Here is a 19,810-nt window from a genome sequence, read left to right on the forward strand (position 1 = left end):
TTCGAAGGTAATCTCCTCCGTACCTCTTGCTGTAACAACAGGAAATTGCATTTTAGCCAATGTGACAGTAAATGGGGGTGGGGCAGCATTTGCAGACAATGTAACATTGCAAATAAGTGTGTGAAGCAAATCCCACATTTGCTCATGGAATCCGAAAGCTCTGCTTGTAGGAGCAGCTCAACCAATCCTGGAGAGAGCAAAAAAAATGGGGAGGGGGAAGCCTTTCAAAGTGATTTCAAAGATCTGCCAAACTGTCAAATCATCCATTTAATCAATCAGAAAATTAAAGAATGCGGCAGATCTCAGAGTAGCAAGAGGTTAAAACATTGCCAAAAAATTCAACTAAAGCAGGAAGCTTGTGTCACAATAGCAATTACTTAATGATTCATTTTCTGTCTAAGTGTTGATGTAAAAATGCAATTTAGTTTTCAAATTATTTGCAGCTGTGATTTCATCTAGAAACAAACTATGGAAACTTTTGCACAGTTGCTTCAACCATTGTTCCAAAATATATTCTTTATATGCACCCATTCTAGTGCGGTGCAAAAACAAAAACAAAATCCTCTTCTACTTCCATAGGCCCACTCACAGGTCACAAAAGAGGGGGGTATTTTTTCTGCCATTTTCGGAAAAGTGGAGAGCTTCACCTGTAGTTTTCTTCTTTTATTTTTTGCCACTGTGGCAGCAGTAGAGCTCTTGCAAAGAGCCCCGTGGCCATGGCTTCTCTACAATGCCTTTCAATGTATCATCGTTCAAGGTGAAATGTTGTAGGGAAACACAGAAGCCTCTCTTGCCCATCATTCCCACCCCCCACCCCCAACATTGCACCTGAAACTGCACTGCACCATTGTGTTATGTCATTGCATGCTGTGCCATTCAAGAAGACATTGTGGAAAAACTACAGCCACCACTGTGGCAAAGAACTGAGGGGGGGTGGAATACAAAGAAAAGTGCATTCTTCCCTCCCCCAAGTCCCTGAATATATATTACATCTCCCCCTCCTATGACCCTCAAGGTTGCACACAAAAAATTAACAGCCAAACTGCAGACCCAAATACACAACTTCCAGAAACAGAGAGTAACTCTTAAGATATCAAATGGTTCCTCTGTAGAAGTTATTTCAGTATTCATAGTATTCAGTAATACTATGCAGTATTGACCTAACACCTCAGCAACTGCAGAGTTTTCGTTCCATATGGCAATCTTATTTTGCATCCATTTTTGCAGAGGGAGATCTGTGGAATTTCCGGTAAAGAAGCCAAAAATGCAAGAGAATGAACCCAAATATATCACAACATATGATAGAGGCAGCAGCCCTTTGCAGGAAAAGCTGGTTTCTCAGTAAGTTTACTTGCTTATTGAAACTGAAGACTGAAAACAAATATACCAAGACACAATTCTGTGAAAGAGTTTATATTTATATTTATATTTGAAGTCACATTGATTTCAGTAGTGTATGCAAATTTTAAAAACGCACAAGTCTATCTCAATGACCTTAGTGAGACTTCAATAGTGCTTGACTTTGGTTGGAATGGAACAGCATCAATTCTATGTAGAACAAAAGACTTCAGACTTATGCCTCCTTGATGAGCCACACCAGAGGAAACTTGGCATCATGTACACCACCTTGAGCTTCATCATGAAGGAAAGGTGAGGTAAGAATGCAATGAGATAGAATTAATGATACATAATGTTCACAGGGCAAAAGATCTCCTCAGCTGATGCCCTCACAACAGGCAGCATATGACTAATTTAGTCTTTTGTAGTTAACTATACCACAGTTTTCCAGAGAGCATCTGGCAAAGGTGGCAGTCACTACTACAGATGTATACACATTTATGCCAGGTGTACATAATGTGCATGTGCCCATATGCGCTAGGGTGAACCTGTGCTAGAGTGAACCTGTGCTAGGGTGGCAAATTCACATCCACTGTATATTTGTATGGCTGTATGAACTGTTGATTTTAGAGTAACCCATAGGTATGTATGAAGTTGTCTTCCAAACCACAGGAAGGGTAGTGCAAGTTGTCTATCCAGACTTTATTGTTGAGAACTAGTGTTTCATAGCATTTTGTGTATGGCTGTTTCCTACCTCATCTCCAGAGGGCATATCATTCAGCAACTTGCTTTCAGCAGCAGGTATGATTTCCCTGAACAAATAAAATCAGAGTGTATTCTGTGAAAAATGAGATCAAGTCAATACAGATAAAGACAAACATGGACACAACACTTGTTATGCACATGTTTGATGTGATATGAGCAGTTGCCTACCTCTCCATACTTTAGAAAGGGCTCTTAAGTAGACCTGGGCAGAAATGATGCCTTCTTCCTTGGCTCCTTGCCATGAAAGTACACAGTAACCTCAGAATAATGCCTTCCTTTTACTTTATTGTATAACTTCTCCACTGACTGCCTCCTTCTCTCCAGCAGTACCTAAGCACTTTCACAACCATTTCATCCTCTCTCCCCTGTGTTCTTCTTGTTTTCTGTTTCTGTTGCTTTTAAATTAATTTGTTTTCTCCTTGTCTTAGTTTTGCTCTGTTACCCAGGTTGCCATCCTGCTTTCGTGCTGCTCGGAGCTGTAGGCACCATCCATTAGCTAAACTGAAAAAGACTAGAGGTAGAAGGCATATGCTGTGCATCACGCGAGTTCCATCTGCGGAGATGCTTTGCCTCAGAGCAGAGTCGGCTGTCACTGTGGTGGGGTTGATCAGAGAGCCATAATTAGGCTTCAGAGGCACATTTGTCAGGCAGGAGGTGGTGCTGACCCATTCCATTACTCTCTGTCTCTCCACACTAGGGCTCAAATGCTTATTCATTCCACAACCGAAGCAGACAAAACTGGGGCCCATGTAGTAAACTGGCTAGGCTTGTTGAAGGAATGTGACAGGAGGTAAGGGGCCTGGGTTCTCACACAACTCAGAATGCCAAAGGCAGACCAAAAATATAGGATGCTTCATGCATGTTATTTATTATGTATACATTCAATATGTACTTACATATGCAGGTGTAGATAGTGGCCAAGATATCTGATCTATGAACCAGGAAGCCTCTGCCATGAACTTATTAGAGAAGACATCCTTCTATTAGCTTCCAAGGGTGGCCACCTAGGCATCACCAGGTGTGCCAACTTCAGGGAGCTGAGGTGTCTTCAGCACCTTTGATATTTGTGGAATGGGGGTCTGGGCCCCTTAATGTTGAGGGGGCCTGGCACATGGGGCATGTGACGTGCATGGCATGTTGCAGTTCCAGTACCTGGCTCCTCCAGGGTGCATGGCCTCCTTCAGACAACACAACATCACAAACTTGACATCTGTGTGACGTCAGACACATGCAACGTATGCTGGCCTCCCTCAATCTTGGGGACAACCTGACACCTCTGGGTGCAAACCTAGTAATAATTAAGACTCTAAACCCAATACATCTCACCATGGTGGAAAAGACTTAAGAGTAGGTTACTGTGTTCCTGTCCAGTCTGCTATCCAGGTGAAATACCTCTTGATGTGAAATAGCTTGACCACTGTTGTCCAGGTATTCATGACCTGGCAGCGGGATTACTGCAATGTGCACTATTTGTGGGGCTGCCATTGTGGGTTTGTTTGGAGGTTGAAGCTAGTGTAGAATGCAGAAGATTCCTTGCCAGGGCAAACTACCACCAGCACATAACTGCCCTGCTTGCAGGATGTGCACTGACTCTGAATCTGCTACCAGGTCAAGTTCAAAGTATTGGTACTAGCATATAAGGCCCTACACAGCTCAGGGGCAGGTTATCTGAGAGACCACACTATCCTGTATATAGCCAGTAGATTGCTTTGATCTGTGTGGGGTGGGGGGGTGGGGGTGTCTCCTGCAAGTTCCAACTATCTCAGAAGCCTAAGATCTGCTCTGCAGAATCTCAGAGCAGGGCTTCAGGGTGCCTGCTCTTGTTTGGTGGAACATCATCCCTGTCAAGGTATGACAGGTGCCCACTAAACTGCACTTTCTGGAAATAATTGAAAAGATTTTTGTTCTGACAGGCTTCCCCAGCTGAATAAATGGGTATATTTGTTGAGGTTTTAGCCTTGTTTTAAATATATTTGTTGTTTTTGTGCTTTTAACTACCTCATATGTAAATTGCCTTGAGATTATTGTTTAGAAAGTGATTAATAAAACAACAATAATCATTTGTGTTGTTTATTGTACAAGCTGAGCATTCATTACGAGAACTTTTCTTAATATCCGAACCTTTCCCAGGAACTGGGAAAAGGATGCAGTTGCACATACTCAGAATTTACATAATTAGGCCACTTCCTGGCTTTGATAGCAGTTGGATGTAGCCCATTTCCTCAACCAATTTTCTTCTGTTGTGCAGAATCTCCAGGAAAAGGAGTAGCAGTAATGAGAGGCAATATGTTACCTGTGGAGACAATCTCTGTGTAGTTTCTACTGACTTTATCTCTTTACCATCTGCTGAGCTCTGATCCCTTTACACCACTCCTTCAAGCCTTCCTACAGTTACAGAAGCAACCCTGAAACTGAAGTATTCATGGTGGAATAGAGGAAGCAAAGCGTGAGGTTATAAACATCCATCCAGGTCACTTCCCAAACTGAATGGGTGTGATTTATTTATACATTAGAAAGGTTTATGTCCACCACCTTTCAATCAAAAGATCTCCAAAGCGGCTTTTGATCACAGGCACTGTGGTTATGTCAATGCTTTATTGGGTGCCAGAGAAAAGTTCTTAAATCCAAGCATAAACTGTGGGCATAGTGTAATTTCTCAGCACATTCCTTTTCCTCCTGGCGCTGTGAGCAGCTCAGACATATTTCCCTTTGCCTCAGTATTAAGCCTGAGATGAAATTACTCACAGGTTTTCACACACTTTCAGCAGTGTCTTAAAAAATACCTTCCCTTTTCTGGATCTTTCACACACAGATTTGTTTATTTTTTTGGTACACGAACTGGATGAAATTTTGATGAGAAATGCCCTCTCAGGGTTATTTCAGCCCCATGTCCCTGAATGCTCAGCTTTCATTTTGAAAAGCAAGCCTCTAGAAGGGACATTGGAAGCCATTCTGACTGGGGCGCTTACAAAAGTGAGAACACCTGTTAGATTGCTCGCAAGCAGGATCAAGGTGAATAGAGCCCTTGATCCCATAGACTAAGGACCACGTACCATTTGCAGACCTCAATTTCCACTAAAACCATGGCCTCCCATCCTGGTGGGCTTTTAAAAGTATTCATTAGCAACATATTGATGAGTAAAAGCCGGTGTGGATTTGTCAAGAATAAATGCTATGCTCCCAGAGAAATTCTCTCTCTCTCTCTCTCTCTCTCTCTCTCTCTCTCTCTCTGGATTAACTGTTTTAGTGGATTGTGGGAATGCTGTGGACTTGATGGCATGCAAGCCCCCTTCCGCTCTACTTCTGTCACTTGGTTATTATAATTGTGTTGCTGCAGGAGGAAGAAAGTGGAACAAGACCTACAATTTAAGGGAAGTCTGAGCAAAGAACACTACAGAGAGTAAAGTTGTGGTGGCCATCAGCTTGGATGGCTTCCAAAGAAGGTAAGACAAATGGAAAGAGGAGAAGGTTATGACTGAACCCTAGCCATGATGACGGTGTTCTACCTCCATTAATTGCTGGGAATTACTGGGAGTCTTAAGTGGGGAGAGTGATGTTGCACAGCACTCAGGTCCTGCCTGAAAGCCTCCCATAAGCCCCTCCTTGGCCACAGGAGGCTGGACTAGATGGACATTCAGTGCATTTGAATATTGCATACAGACATCCATCGGGGGGTGGGGGTGGGCACGCCGAAGCTCGTTTTAAATCAGTGGGATATAGTTCATCATCATTAACTTCAGTCTGAATGATTTCCGTGAGATTTAAGGGCAATTCATTTTCTCCGGATTAAGGCCAGTGTGTTGAAAGGGCAAAGGAAGTGTTTCTGTTTGTGCTTCCTGGGAAATATTTGAATGGAGAATGATGCAAGCTCCTCTTTCATTTGAAACTTCTGTACCTCCCTGCGGGGAAAATGAGTTGCCCTCACTTCAGATAGAGCATAGGATAGAGTAGAAAAGTGCATGCTGCTGTAATGGTACACCAGGAATTCAGACCAGGTGGAGGAATGTGTTATCCCTCAAATGACACTGTTTAGGTAGTATCCATACCATCCAACACTGAACTTCATGAGACTTGCAAGTGTTTTGTTCTAAGTTATGCATTTCATTTGCATGAATTTATTGCTCTAATTTTCAGCGAAGAGCTATGCAACAGGGGGAAAGCAGGAAAGGCATGGCAAATGTGGACCATAGTCACTGAACAAAAGATTTAAGATCCTGTAGCATTCAAAGTCAGTCACCATTTATATGTGCTGTTAAAAAAGCATAGATGTACGTGTTAGTGAAATCGGACCACCTGTAGAGAAGCATGTGGTATTCCTCACACCACCTGTAGACCACTCCTAATGTAATTGTAGTGTGCAGCATCACTTCTTAAGGTGTTCCCAGACCAAGGGTTCTCCAAGTGTCAAGAGCACTCGTTCATATAGCAGTCTCGGCTAGAGTATGATCAGTGTAATGAGCACAGTTCAAAAGAGTGATCTTTCTAGCAAAGTCCTAGGCTATTGCTCTTCTGTTTGTTATAGTACTACCACTGTTAAACAGGCATGGATGCAACCTTATAGAACTTGATAGTCAAATTACAGTGGAATGGATCTGTTATTTGCCAAGTTTATGCTTTGACCATCTGAAATCACAAGTTTTGTCCCTATCTCTTACTAGAATGATTAAAGAGTCATTTGCATACAAAAAGTGTACCTTGTGGGTTTGTTTTTTTTTTAAAGGTGCATATTTTATATAACAAGGGTGCATAAAATACAATTAAATGTGGACTTTTGTGCACACTAAAAAAAATAATCCACTAAAACAGGACGGAATGAAGCTATGATTGAACAGTACTGAAGCTGAAATGCATGTAATTAGGCTAAGACCATCCATACTTCGTGTTCAAGCACAAAAGCCTTGCAGAAGGCCCTTAGAGTCAATTTAACAGCTAAGTATTTCAGTACCTGGTGTAAAAGTCACAAATCTGAGGGTATGACTTTATAGTCCTGTGACTCCTCTCAACCTCAACCACCACCACCACCACCACAGATAAACAGTTCTGTTTAAGGGGTCATGACAGATGTTTTTCAAAATCTATTATCTGGTTTCAACATACAAAGAAGACATTCATCTTGAGGAAATTTTTACAAATTAATAGGTAGACCTATTTAAGATACAGTGGATTTCTGTATATTTACTCATTCATTTAAATAATTAAGAACCATCTGATTTTTAGAAGGGTAAGAAATGTTTTGCTAGAAAATTAAGCAATCATTATTTAAAATAGAATCTGACTTTGTTAGGATTCCTGAACTTCACTTTCTGACTGGTGTTTTATGGATGTGACCAGTTTAAACAACAAAAACAAAAACACACAACTCTATTATGTAGTGAACAGGCAAAATTTATTAGACGAGATAAGCAAGGTAATTTTCAGCAGCTTCTGTCATACTGAGAATTTTTTTGTGCTTTGGGGGTATATGTAAAATTGTTTTTCTAGAAATTTACAGCACTTCACAAAGTTTTGTTACATCATCCTGGTTGTCAATAAAAACCCAATGATTTATTACTGTACAGGATTCATTTTCCAACACATTTTTTTAATGCAGCCATTCCATAAAATTTGCAAAAAAATTACTTTCAGGTATGAGTGAGACCAAGTCCACTGGCATAAATGCTTTTCATTCTCCACAATGTCGAGTTGATATTATGTGAAGCAAACATTTTTTACGTCATGACATAGGAAACAGTGCTACTGATTCAACTAGTATGCATTGCCATGCTATTTCTGTTTTTGGTGTTTTCATACATATGCAGGACCTTTTAGGTTGCACTTGTAGCAGACTGTTGAAAGTTGGGCCTCTTTCAATCCAAAGATGTGCTGAGTCCTAAGAACATAATATCAAACCAAAGACCTATCTAGTCCAGCATCTACTTTCCCACAGTGAACTAGATTACGGGAGACCCACAAGAAAGACATGAATACAGCAGCATTTGTCCTGCCCAGGACCTGGTATTCAGCAGCATACTGCCATATACAGGACATAGTCTATAGCCATCATGACTACTAGCCATAGATAGATAAGCTTATTGTCCATGAATTTACCCCCTTAAGTTTGTGCCCATCACTCCCATGATGTGGAAATGAATTCCACTGTAATGTTGTACTACTGTGAAGTTGCGCACTGCATCTCCCACCATTCAGCTTAATCTCCCCAATAAAGTATCAAAGTAGAAAACACTGTTCCACAGCTAATACAGTCAGAATTCAACCTTACCAGCTTGATAGATCCTTTTTAGTAATGAAATGGGATGTGAGGAGGTGTATGGGGTATTGTGTTGTCATGGTATGTATTTTTGTGGTTTTAAGTTGTAAACCATGCTGTAAGCTTTGGGTGAAGGGTGGCATACCGATGATTAATAATAATAATAATAATCAGAAGAATACATTAGTGTGTGTGATTTCTCACATTTCCCCATCCTTACCTGCCCTTCCCCACCTGCACACTGGTAAGTCCACCTAGTGTATTCATGCCCATTATTTAACACAATAAAGATGCCATGTACTAGTTAAGGGACAGGTGTTGTTACATGTAGAATTTCTGCCACAAAGTCCAAGTGCAAATTAGTTGGTGTACTAGTTGCAAAGGACCATTATGTTTTAGTTGTTATGGACATAGGCTACTTCACAGAAGAGCAGCAAAATGTTTGAGTAGATGAGACTCTTGACTGCATCCTTGGGTATTGAGTTTGTGGTAGATCATCCATTCATCTGCAAATAAAACCCAATCCACTGAACAGGAGCAATTCTTCTCAGCTTTTGATTGAGACCCAGTAGCCCTAAATTAAGAAAGAAACAGCTTGAGAATCTCCACATTCAACTTTCACAAAGGTAAGTAGAAAGGGATGAAATCTTCTAATCCACTCTTATGGAAATATCTTCATTCCTCCAAAACTTTCCACAGCTCTGGGACCCTCTGCAGTTGCAGATATGGAAAAGATAGTCATTGTTTAACATTCACCATTGTGCGATGGGAGTGGAAAAACTGACTGCATAAGGAGCTTCTGTCTCTAAGTAGAAACAGCCAGTGCCTCCTCAGGCATGGGGAATATGACACATGAAGAATCTCAAATACCACTGCATTTCATAGGACTCAGATCAACCCTGCAACTCTAAAGGACTCATGATCATACTCCTAAGACAATTTTATGGCTATTGCAATCATGATTCCCCCAGAGTACTTTGCTATCAAATCTCATCCAATAAATGTGTAAAACAAGGTGTCGTTCATACAGTGATCAATCTCAGACTGTGGTTCAGATCAATCTCAGACTGTGGTTCAGAATTGTTTTATTCAAACAAGTGATACTTTAAAATTAATCTAAGGGACAAACCTTAGGCAACACATGTGACTGAAGCCCTTATCTGAGTTGAGACTGTGGTGTTATTTCCTCCCATGTCATTGTCCTGATTCGTAGCTTCCCCACCCCCCAAAAGAAGGGAGCTGTTATTTATGTCCTTGGCAGTTTCTCTCCCATGCCCCAGTTCTGATGCAGATTAGGACCTCTCCATGACATGCAATCGTAATCATGCATTCAGCTTGTCATTTAACTTCATCCTAAATTGTGTGTGCCATGCAGTGGAAAACCCTTATTTCTCTTGTTGGGGCTGCATCATCAGAACAGTCAACTATGGAAAGAGATGTGGAGATAAAAGAGAAAGTCAGATTTGTTGTTTTTAAGAGGAACAGAAAACGATAAAAGTGAGTTTTATTAAATTTAACTTTGGGGGGAGGAAAGACAGAGAAATAATAGATGCAAAAATAAAATAAAATAAATGATAGCACTGTAACACCGTTGCTTAATAGTCCCCCAAATACATCATGATCAGAATAACCAACAAAAAAAGAAAATGATATACACAAGGCTGATGATGCTGAGTAAATAGAGTGTATCCAGGCAGACTCTTGGCAGTGTAGAAGCCCCGGTGGCATGGCTGAGGTACCATATCACTGCAATCATGTTTGTAAAGGAGCACAGGAATGTGGTTGTCAACTGCTTCCCATGGCACTGCTCCCCTGTCCCACAACTATACTAGTCCACAGTGGTGACTAATGTACACTGGGTCTAACAGAGCAGAAGGCAGGGAGGTCAAAAGTAGGTGGAATGAGAGCCAATTATGGACAGAGTTCTACAAGGGGAACACTGAGATTAAGGGGGAGGAAACTGACAGCCAGTGGCAACCCCTGGCAGGCAGGTGAGGGATGGTTATGGGCAGACTGGGGTTGGTTGGGTAGTTCCCCATCTGCCCTAATGGATCAGCCTGCAAGTTTCCCAGAATTCATGTCAAGAAAGGAAAAGGAACAGCACACGCTTTGAGCAAAAAAACATGCCAGCGCACAATATTGAGACTAAAGCTTGTCTTCTGGTTTAGAGGGTCATTTCCTGAGTATGGGAGTAAAGAAACCTGAACCTCCTCATAAAGCAATAGAATTTAATTTGTTTTGTTTATTTTATAGCTCACATAATTCAGTGTTTCATGCACAGTGTTGTATTTAATAACAAAAAAATAAAAAATGTATTAAAAGATAAGACTTGGATGCTGGCTCAAAAGATGAATTATCTTGTGAGAAACTAGCTCCCTTATCCTTCAAACTCTAAGGGTGAGGCAATGCAGAAACAGTGGAAGCGTGGAAGTCAACAACACAACATACTACATCATTTTCCAATAATCGTTAGCAGCTCTGCTACTACAATTCTATTCTGATGGCTCATCTTAGTTGATGATTTTTCACAATGTATTTCATGGCTTCCATCCCTACATGAGACTTTATTACTATCACATAGGAATAAAAAGCCATAAAACACTAAAGTGAATTTATCTTGATCAGAAGCAATACTGATTTTCTTCACATGATTTCACAACCATTTCCAAACTAACTGAGAATTTCATGCTACATTGCTCAACATTTTAAAACTGCATTTCAATGATTAAAAAACACACACTCCACAATGGTTACATCACAAATTAACAGCAATTTAGACTTCAGAGAGGTTGCTAGCTAAACAGATTGTGGGGACAGTCACAACACACAGCCATTGAATCCACTGAATAGACAGGACACCACAGAAAATAGCACTGGAACAGACATCTTTGAACACGTACAAAAGACAAGGGAACTATGAACATTGCCTTGGAAACTTTTAAGAATCCTTTCAGCCTTCCCCACTGTATTTTCCTGATGTTGCCATTTGCTTTCAGGGTTGGGGTGAGAACAGACAACATCACTATAGGCACAATAAAGCATCTCAGATTAACAGGGAGCTGGTAATATGGTGATGTCAGTACCAGTGCTGCAAAACTCAAGGCCACAAACTGAAAGGCAAACCTTTCTCTGGATCTAAATATATCCCAAACCAGACTTAATCTACCACCTACCCACAGTCACATTTCTATCAGCCAGTGAAGAAATGATCATGTACTGTTATTTCCAAATCAAGCTAGGAATCCATAGGACCTGGGACTAATGCAGTACAGTATTACATAGATGAAATTACTAGTCTTCATATTCCCACTAATTGGCCAAATTGAAACACAAGTCTCTAGGGTCATTGAATTGTCAATAAGAGAACCTATCACAAATTCAAAGCCTTTTGAAAATAAATTTGCTTCCACATTTGTTCATAAACTAAAGAATATCTGATATGCCACACAAGGCTAAAATCAATATGATAATGAAAATAGCTAATGTGAACCTTAACAAAAAAAACACACCTGATGTTAGGATTAATTTTAATTTGCAGCTAATGATTACCACTGAAAGCCTCCTCTATTTTATTTACCTATTACTATTCTCTGGCTGCCTATCAAACCTATTCTTTTCTAGCACCCTATGCTTAGCATAAGTGAAACCCATAAATGAAAGGAGGTGCATAAATAAATTAAATTATCATGCATAAAACATGCAAATGATTTAAAAACTGTATATGAAACTCTAGTTTATATTCATTAATCTCAGGTTGCACTTTTGAGGGACAAAAAGACGCTAATTGGGTCCAGATTAATGCACTCCCAAACCTTCCAGTGTGTTTTAGGTGAGTTTTAAATGACATATATTAAAATGTAAATAGCTACTCATTTCCCTTTTTATCTCTCAGGTTGTGGGGGCAATGGCAACAAATACAGTATCATATTGGGATAAAAAATATACTATAATACTAATATCAATACAAAACAAGCATGTTCAATTATGTTATATGCCGCTTCATGTATGTTGACATACACAACTCAAGCAGCCTTAATCATCTCTCCCTTTCGTAGCTGACTCAATCCAACATGAAATAAGCCTCCTTGTGCTCATTCTGTGAGGATTGCAATGCCCATCTGCCTATACATCTGCACCTTTATTGTGATGTTCATCTGTAACCCAGTCAATTGGATGGATGTGTCTTTTTTATGATGGGGATACGCAACTGCCTTATGCCCAGTGATTGTTGCACATTGCTAGTTCTGTGAGACTACAGATGATAGGAGTCCCTGTGCTTAAAAAAAAATTCTTGCCTATCTTCTTTTGACAACCAGTCTTTCGAAAATAAGAGGGAAAATGGGCCAAATCCAGTCCAAGTTAAGTACTTCTAAACCCTTTGATATAAACAGGAGAAACAGAAGCACATAATTAACTTTTTCATCGAAATCAGCAGGACATGGTTAAAGTTTGGCCTAATTATGCCCACTGTTCCTAATTCAGCTTTGAATTTCAGGGCGTTGCAAGTTAAGCTGCGGCCTTGTTTCTTTTGAAACAGCCATTTTGAGGAAGATTAATGCTAGGTTGGCATGGTGATATCACATGGCTCCGATATGTGGGAAACAGAGTCATGAAACTTTTTTTTTGGCAAGGTAGGAAGGAGAGGAGTAGAGAGGGTTTTTTCCTCCCCCCACTATTGTGCTCTTGCTTAGCCAAACAAAATTCACGTAACAAAATTGGCTAGGGGCCAGATCAATCCTTTCATTCTTGGGAGTCTTCTTAAGAAACACAGCCTTGGGTTGAAAGTTTTCTTTCAGTGCTTTTTGCATTGCATGGCAGCCTTTATTTGTGGAAGAAGGAAATTGTTTGTCTCAGCTGCACTCCCTTGTTGGCTGACAGCCTGAAATGAAAAGGAGGAAGCAAAGAGCTACAGGACGTTCAGCAGGGAGGAAGCCCAGACTCCAATTTTTCCATTTTTTAAAAGGGAAGGCTGCATGTCTGATAAAAGAAAAAAAGAAAATGAATAGCACTGACAAAAGGGTTTGGGGTTAGATATTTCAGGAAACTTCTTTTGATTATGTATTTGTTTATGGGGCAAAATAAAGCAAAAGTGGCTACGACCCAATGAGAGATTGATTCTCAAGCTTAGTTTGCACTGAAAACTGATTATTCATTTGTTGGAGGGGCCCAGAGAGTAATGCTTAACATATCACCATGTATGCCAGTTGTGTCGTCTTAAGCATACATGTATGGGAAATTAAAGTTTAGTTACAGAACCCAAGTTAAATATGTTCATATATTTAACTTGTTTTAGGAAGAATTGAAACCACAATGTGCATCTCTAAGCATCTCCCTTTGAAAAATGTAAGCTACAAAGGATGACAAAATTGCCACAAGGAAGCAAGGAGACAAACAAAGACACGGACACACATTCACATAGATGCTTCAGACACACACATTTATTACGTCTCCCACTCTGGGAGCCTTTTGGCGGCTATTTGTGCTTATTTACATATATTAAACTAGTTGTCATAAATAACAGCAATAAGGATAGCTGGTCTGTCAACGGACTCAACACAAATGACAAATGTTCAGAGGGCCATTTAGCGTGGAGATGCGCTTGTGCTGAAATACGCTTTCATTCATGGCTCCTAAAAGAGAAAATGATTGCATGGTTACAAAACCGTAAGTAAGAACTAAGGATATTCACCTCATGAAGTCATTTTTCAACTAGTCTCTTGGCCCTTGCTGGAATTATTTGCAGCAGGCCTGCCACTGGTTCATTTTCTGCTGACTCCATGTGGGCAATTTTTTATCTCATTATTAAAAGTGAACCTGGCAATTCTTTCAAAGCTTCCCTTTAGGTGTGGCTGAGTCCGTAGTGCATCTTTTGTCTCAGAAATACATTGCGGAAAGCTCACTGTCACACGGAAAGAAAAAAACCTGAAAGTGATAAAAGTAAATTTTACAGATATCTATATAAACATATTTTAGACCAATATATACAGCCGTCAGATGAAATGGACTGTTTACCTTGGGAAGAATAGCCTTTTCTTCTGTAAACCATCATTCAGACCTGAATGTCATCCAAAAGCGATTCTGCCTTCTTCAACTTAGCCATCATCTGGGACTGTGAGATAACCCCCATGGCACTGGCCTCCTTTACTGACTCCTTCATTATTAGCCTCCTGGTGGGTGAGATAGAATACAATGAATGTAATAACCATACTTCACACAACAGGCCCTCTCTCGCTTTTAAATTGAAAATCCCCTTATTACAAAACAAGGGGTGTTCTTTTTCTTCTACCTTTAAGTAGGACTGCCACATTCATTGGTTTTTAGAAAAACGCAGCTGCTTTTTAAGCTACAGATAAATAGAATCTGCTAGGCGGTAATTCTCCTCAGCCTGAATTGCATTATTTTCTAAGAACACACACACACACACACACACACACACACACACACACACACACACACACACTCCCCCCCCCGACACACAAAGTATATGAAAAAGGAAAGTTATTTCCCTTTCTAATTATAATTCTTCTGTTTTTCACTATTAATTTGCAATGCCAAGCAAATCTCTTAAGGTTTTGTTGTTGTCTGTTTGCCAATGCAAACATAATTTTCTTTTTGTTCGATAAAACAGTATTTTCAATAAAAAAATAAAGAAATATTTTCTTTTTTGCTGTAGGAAAATAGATGACTGATTATGCTGATTGGATGGACTAATCTTCAGAAATAGCACCAGACAATAGAGATGCAGCTATAAAAACAAATAAATATCCTGAATAGGTGTATGGATGGCTAGGTTTGGATTTTCATTAACAGCTCAGACTATCATGAGTAGTTGGTTATGATGTCATCATAACATTTTCATCAAAAATTTAGCTCTGTTGTTATTATTAATTTTCTAGGATTATATATATATATATTCTAGATTTCTTAGTAGTAAGTTTTTTAGCATTATCTGTTGGTAATAATTGCCTCTGATTTCTCTCTAGATCCATGTATGCAAGTAAATATATACTTAGAACAAATGGAATACTATAACACAGCAAAGAAGGAGAAAAAAATACCAGTTATTGGACTTATTATCATAATTATTTATTGAATTTATATACCGCCCTATGCCCACAAGTCTCTCTCACTATTTCCTATAATACATAATTAAACACTGAGGCTGAGTTAATTGGTTAAACAATGCAATTAAAATACTAATTCCTTAAACTGCTAAGCACTTCAATGTAGTTTTAATCCAGGATGCCTTGGCGATAGGATGTTAAGATCATTTCATGAATGTAAACTTTCTATGCTCATGTTCATTTAATGATTCTGCTGCGCAGAATTTTCAGACAAAGCCAACTTGCATCATTTAGCCAAACAGCTCTTCCATTAAGGGTCTCCAAAACTCTGAGGAGTGAGATGCTGTGTTACAGAGGTGCCAACTTGAATAAAATATGGAAGGCAAGCCCTGCTCCACATAATTGATAACAAAATACAGCTCTCACACACCATTTGAATGGCAATGCACATCAACTTTGGTGGGCAGCTCCCTCAAGTAATTTATTGATTACTGATTACTGATTTATTGATTTTAACAATTGATTAAAATACAGCTTAAAAATTAGAATCAGGATAAAATTAAATGACTGTCCATGAAATTACAACCACAGGGGTCGGGAACCTCAAGTATATATCAGGGCCAGCTATCCATGTTGGTCCCAGATGAGCCGATAAAAGGGCCAAAGAGGTAACTTACAGGGTCCCATAGAGGGGGGTCAAACTGGGCCTGGACCAAAGGTCAGGCAGAACAGCTCCATCTTGCAGGCCCTGCGGAAGGATATCAACTCCCGCAGGGCCCTGGTCTCCTGCAATAGAGCATTCCACCAGGCTGGGGCCAAAGCCGAAAAGACCCTGGCCCTGGTTGAGACCTGGGACCTCCAAGATATTATTATTTGGGGACCGTAAGGTCCTCCATGGGGCATACCAGAAGAGGCGGTCCCATAAGTACATTTTAAAATCTGCCGGGGGGGGGGCACATTGGCCCCCCAAAAGAGGACATGTCCACATTTTCCCAGACATATGGCAATCCTACTTAATGACAAATATAACTGACTGCAAAACTAAATTCTAGTAATGCAAAAGTGGTTTTGGATACTTCACTTTACTACGCACAAAGGATATCACTGTAACAACAGTGGAATTATACATTTTGTTATAAAATACTAAGACTTTAATGCAAAATATTAGTATCAATGGATCATATATTTAGACTTCCCCACATGTATTGTAGTATGAAAGGCAATGTCAGAAACTGCAGGAATGAATGAATGTGCAATCCCTTCTATAATTTCAAGTTCAGTTTTAATGCCTTCGGTGCTTTAAAAAAAGTAAGAGTGGAGGGAGAGTTCAAATTATTAAGGCAGTTCTTACCTGAAGCATTACTATTTAAATGCAATTCTGAATATTAAAAATGTGTAGTTAAAAAAACACACAGCTCTAGTAGTGTGGCACAGTCCAGAAATCTTGTCTGAATTCAAAATTATAACATTACTTTGGATTTATTGCTTGCAGAATTACAAATGAGCCATCTATTATAAGTGATGCTGTCTGCATTTTCTCCCAAAGCACATCCTTGTAAAAAGATACATAAATGCAGCTAACAGTGGTGACATTACAATGACATTCAAACGTGCTGCTGCAAAGAGGCCTTTTTATTCTTAGGTTATGGGTAGAAAACAGTGGGTGTCTGTAAGTTTTTATTAGATGGGCAAGCCAATCTCATGGGGCAGAGTCCTAAGATGACTAAATTGTTCCACATAAAGAGCAGTAGAAGATGTATATCTGACAGCCCAAATATCTGCGCAATGTGTATTTGCTGGCACGACAAGGGTGCTGTTGTGAGGTTTGTAGGTGTAATAGTAGTTTTTCGAAATTCCAAGTTATTATCTACAGGTGCAGGAAGACTATAACAAACAGGGGCTGCGGCTGGGGAAACTTAGCCAGATAGGTGGGGTATTATTATTATTATTATTATTATTATTATTATTATTATTATTATGTGACACAGAAAGATGATGCCCTTGCAGCAATCTCCCCAGTAGTTCAAGGGAAGCACTGATTACCTGAACATATAAGGCTACCTAAGGCTAAGTAAAACCATTGGTTCAAGGGTCCTCAAACCTCCCAAAAAGAGTCTTGCAGCCCCTTAACACAGGGGTGGGGAACCTAAGACCCAGGGGTCAAATACAGCCTCCCACTTTTGCCTCTAGCCCCACCCACCAGTGACATGTGCCCCACGGCAAAGGTTGACCATCGGAAAATGCAATCTTTGGGCTGAAGGCAGTTTTCCATACCTGCCTTATTATGGCACCTGCTCTTTATTGACCACAGTATTTGAAGTAGTTTTAAAATCTGATTTCACTGTGGATTATACCGTACTTTTAGCAATTTAAACCACCTTAGAATCAAATTTAATGAAGGGTTGTATAAAACTATTATACAGTAAGCCGGCAATGTACTCACAATTAATTTGTTCCCATTCAGCTTTACATGTGTGTAAATAAATATTTAAAAAATTAAAAGGGGACAGAAAGTGGGTGGAGTTCAAGAGAAAATGACTTTGGCAATCCTGGCTGTCAATGAACCCAATGGGTGCTGACTATACACGATTTTGGCTTTAGGTGTGATTCCTGGAACATAACCCCCATGTAAGTTGCGGGCTTACTATAAATAAACTCATGCAGATGTGTTTCTTTAAGTGAGCTCTGAATCTGGGAGCATATACATGCAAAGTATGTACCACTGAGTAGGTCCACTCCTCTAATACGGTCACACAAAGTTACCCTATACTAAGCCCAACCACTGGTGCTGGGTCCTGGGCCAGTTGTCCCAGTACTGCTTCCTATAATCATTTTAAACGGAGGTGATGGGGACTGAACTTGCAGCCACTTGAATGCAAGCCATGCACCTCTGGGGAAGGGCTATAGCTGAGTGGCAAAGCATCTGCTTTGCATGCAGAAGGTTTTTGAAATAGAGTCCTGTAGTGATTTCCTGCTCTTTATTGCAGCTTGTAAAACAGTGATTGAATTACACACACACACACCCAAGCCTCAGGCTTTTATATACATTATTTACACAATGAGTCCCATTGTGATTGGCTGATTCTGCTTCCCTCCTGGAGCCTGATTGGTCTTTTCCTGCAGGCCAGTCAGCTGTTGCATTCTACGATCCTACCAGCCTAATAGCCTGATTAACTTCTTCCTGGAGTCCCAGGTCTTCTCCGGCAAGCCAATCAGTTGTTGCATTCTAGGATCCTACTTGCCTATTATTCTAGGATCTAAGCTTACTACATGACAGTTTTCAGTCCCCAAATCCCCAGCATCTCCAGGTAGGGATGAGAGAGATCTATGTCTGAAATCCTGGAGACTTGCTTCCATTTAGTTTACATAACCCTGAGCTGGACTGACCAGTGGCCTGACTCAATATAAGGCAGCTTCCTATATAGACTCTTACATTCCACTACACTTATGGGACACCACATTTCTGGTAGCATGAAAGCATTGGGCAAGGAGTGAAGGAACTTCCCATGCAGACATCATTTTAGAAATGGGATTTCATTATAGCTAAAGAAGTCTCAAATGTGTTGAATTAAAGCCAGCACACTTTAGCAGAGCAGTGACAGCTATTAAACAAGGAAGGAGACTGCTTTAGCTGCTGTACTTGCAGGATGTGCCATGCTTATACCATCTAGCTTTCACTTAGTGCTGCTTTATTTCTAAACAGTTGCTGGGGCTGAATCTGCCTGGAGGTCACAGCTTCTGCCTTAGAAGCTCAAGTTATGTAGGGAGCTGGTTGTGGCTGCTAAGAGGTGAGCAAAGTTGCTCCCCACACATCCATTTCTTTTATTAATTTTATTAATGCTCTTCTTCTTCTAGGGCTCAACCTAGCATTGGAAATGGGTACTGCATGGCAAGTGGAAAAAACACCTGTTTCTGTAGCTGGAGGGGTCCAAATACGATGTATTGAATATTATAACCTAGGAACGCTCAATGCTGTCTATGCTGATTGGCATCAGCTCTGTAGGATTTCCTACAAAGCTCTCTTCCAACTAAATCTGGACATACAAAGAATTGAACCATGGACCTTCTGTGTGCAAAGCTCTGCCACTGAGCTAAGACCCCTCCTTGCTAAGATACCAGGTATCTTATTTCATTCCACCCAAATACGTGATTACAGCAATCTCAGTGGAGGAAAGACTTATTCTTCAGACAAAGGGGGACAAAGACACAGAAATCTGCAGTCACGGTTCGCTAAGGAAGATAATTGGACACTTCATTTCCTCTGTGGCAATGCTCATTTTTTTAAAACAGGGTAACACACTTTGGACTATAAAGAAATTATAATGAAAGAAGACAGCATGAGCAAACATGGACCATTTACCTTTTGAACACGGTTACTTGATGATATTCTTTGTAT

The 19,810-nt window shown here is 40.1% G+C and overlaps 1 long non-coding RNA gene across 6 annotated transcripts in view; it reads right to left on the reverse strand.

The window, feature by feature from the left end:
• Positions 1-7,473: 7,473 nt before the first annotated feature.
• The window catches only part of LOC308595506, a 107,857-nt gene continuing 95,520 nt past the window's right edge, over positions 7,474-19,810 (reverse strand). For 4 of the 6 annotated variants that reach the window (XR_014012058.1, XR_014012061.1, XR_014012062.1 and 1 more), the window contains 3 exons: positions 14,363-14,517; positions 14,040-14,272; positions 7,474-9,774 (listed from right to left, as the gene is read on the reverse strand). This is a non-coding gene — a long non-coding RNA (uncharacterized lncRNA). The remainder of the gene's footprint in view (positions 9,775-14,039; positions 14,273-14,362; positions 14,518-19,810) is intronic. The other 2 variants (XR_014012059.1, XR_014012060.1) reach the window with 2 other exon arrangements.

This window comes from Podarcis bocagei (assembly GCF_964188305.1).
Source record: "Podarcis bocagei genome assembly, chromosome: 10".
Taxonomy (NCBI): Eukaryota; Metazoa; Chordata; class Lepidosauria; order Squamata; family Lacertidae; genus Podarcis; species Podarcis bocagei.